The 2,474-nt window shown below is 53.2% G+C and overlaps 1 pseudogene; it reads left to right on the top strand.

The window, feature by feature from the left end:
* Positions 1–731: 731 nt before the first annotated feature.
* Positions 732–1,133, top strand: LOC142439991 (ergosterol biosynthetic protein 28 homolog pseudogene; annotated as a pseudogene).
* The last annotated feature ends 1,341 nt before the right edge of the window (positions 1,134–2,474 follow it).

Below are 2,474 nucleotides of genomic sequence, written 5' to 3'. Positions count from 1 at the left end.
CTGTGGAGGAGCAGTATGCGATCTTAGTGTGTGACTCCCTCTCTCTGTCCCCGTGCCCAGAATTGTTCCCCTGACCTCTGAGGCAGGTCTCTGGATTTGTCTTGGACCCTCCTTCCTTGTTTTCAGTTTGAAGATGTGGTGAGTATAGGGGCAGGGCGGTGGTGGTGGTGGTGTTGGTTGGTGGTGGTGGGGTATCTTTATAAACTATTGGACCTCAACTATTTTTGTGGAAACAAAATATTAAAATGGGGACCCAATCTGTAGTCAATGGTATCATGTCATATCATCAGCTTCTTGGTGTTATCAGCTTCTTGGTCTGCTAGCGTATTATAATGGTCTAAGACGCTACCATCAGGGAAGCTGGTTAGTGGGTCCACGCCCAGGATTTCCCGGGACTATTTTTGTAAGTTCTCAATGGCACCGAATAATGCAATATAAAACAAAACTTTTCTCTAACAACTCAAAACGAAAGCCTACCAAGATAGGACTGGCAAAGTAGGTGGACAAAAACTTATTTTGTGACCCTTAACGGACCCTGAAAAGAAGTTTGAAAAGACAGAAAAGAGGTTAAAATGTGGGAATTGGTCAGATAAGTTCATGTCAGAGATGGGTGATTTTCGATCAATAGACTAGATAGCCAGGTGGACTCCTGGCTGGAGGTGTCTTGCGGGAGCTTCTTAGCCACCGCCGGCACTGCTGCGCTGGGAGACCAGTCTCCAGGGGAACACACCATGGGCCGGTTCCTGAAGGTGCCAAGCGGCTGGTGCTCCTGGTCCCCATCATAGCCATGGGGAACATGCGCAGAGCTTCCAAGACCGCACCTTCCTCTGCCAGGAGCTCTACACCGCCAGCCAGCCGGGCGAATGGCCTGCAAGCTGAGACCTTTGGGACAGGACCCTACTCTCGTCCGTGATTCGCGGCCTCTGTGCCAACCACACCCACAATAAGACGCTCTAGCACCTCGCGCTCTGGACCTGCCTCCTGGCCCTGGGCCACTTCCTCTCCGAGCTCTTTGTGTTCGGGACAGCGGCCCCCGGGCCCCCCTGATGGTGGCAAGCTCCGTCGTCCTCGGCATGCTGGCTGGGCTGTGGTCCCTGGAGGCAGAGCCGGTTTCAAGGCAGAAGAAGAATTGAAGCCAACACCGCCGCTGCCGAGATGCCACCGTCTTCCACGTTAGGCAGCCTCTTCCTCCGCCACTCGCGGCTCTTTCCTTCCTTTCTGACCCATCATTAGACTTCTGATCCGCATCTAGCTTTTTTTAGGTTGTTGGGTTCATTTTTGTACATTTAAAAAAAATTTTTTAAAGATATAATCCATCGCCACTGAGTCATTTCCAACTCACAGTGATGCGACAGGACAGAGCAGACCTGCTCCTGTGGGTGGGGTGTCCAGCCTGAGGGGAACTGAGTGCCTCCTTCACCCCAGAGCAGCCGGTGGGTTCACACGGCTGGCTTTGCAGTAACAGCCTAGCTCCTCCCCCACAGTCATTGCCACTGGGGCGCCCTTTCAGATGCCATCCTCTCCCCAAAGTGTTTGTGCACAGGGTGTAAAGTGAGCAGTGTAGCTCTGGGCCAGGGCACTGCCAGCACTGTGTTACCGCTCCCCCACCTTTGGCCTTTTATTTCCATCTCTGGATTCCACTTGTGGGGGGGGGGCACATGAACTGACTAAAGCGACGCTCTTGTTCCCGCCCAGACCAGGCCGCTCTGCTGCTGGACCTGGACTCTGCATCAGCTGGGGGACAGACTTCCTCTCCCGAGGCGGCAGACCCATGACTCTCCTCCCGGGTATTGGGGTCCCCGGGGTCAGAAGACTGCGTTTAGACCTTCTGGTCAGCTGCCTTTGTGTAGTAAATTTTGTAATGAAGAGAAAAAAAACCCCAGGCTGACCCCATGTGTGCCGAGTAGAGCGGCTTCACGAGGCATTCAAGGCTATGGCCCATCAGACGCGGATTTCCAGGCCTGTCTTCTACAGTGGCCCCAGGTGCGTGGTCATCACGAACGTTTCAGCTAGTAGTGAGGTGCTTAACTGTTGGAGCTACCCAGGGACTCTACACCCAGTTGCTGTGGTTATAATGGTGAAAACTGAGTTGGTTCCTGAGCGGGGGCTTCGGGAGAACTCGTAGAGCCCCGTCTGTCACTTCAGTGACAACTCTGCCTGGAAGTGCCAGCCAGCCAGGATGGAGGAGGGCAGGAATGACTTCGTTCCAAAGAGACCATGCTCCCAGAGTTTTCTGGGGTGATGCGACAGTTAAGGTTTTGTGTCAAGTTGGCTGGGCCTGGATTTTCAGTGGTTGGCACCTAGTGAGCCCCATGACCTGACCTAACACAATGTAATCAACACCCAGTCGGTTGTAAGCCCCCACAATGGCATGAGATTAGCACAGAATAAAACACGCTTACTTGTGCCACAGACTTGCTGCAATACATTTCCTGGGGTTGTTGCTTGCTTCCAACATAAGTGTGATGCAGTGG

The sequence above is a fragment of the Tenrec ecaudatus genome, chromosome 2 (genome assembly GCF_050624435.1).
Source record: "Tenrec ecaudatus isolate mTenEca1 chromosome 2, mTenEca1.hap1, whole genome shotgun sequence".
NCBI classification, from domain to species: Eukaryota; Metazoa; Chordata; class Mammalia; order Afrosoricida; family Tenrecidae; genus Tenrec; species Tenrec ecaudatus.
This window is presented reverse-complemented; position numbering and strand designations above follow the sequence as displayed.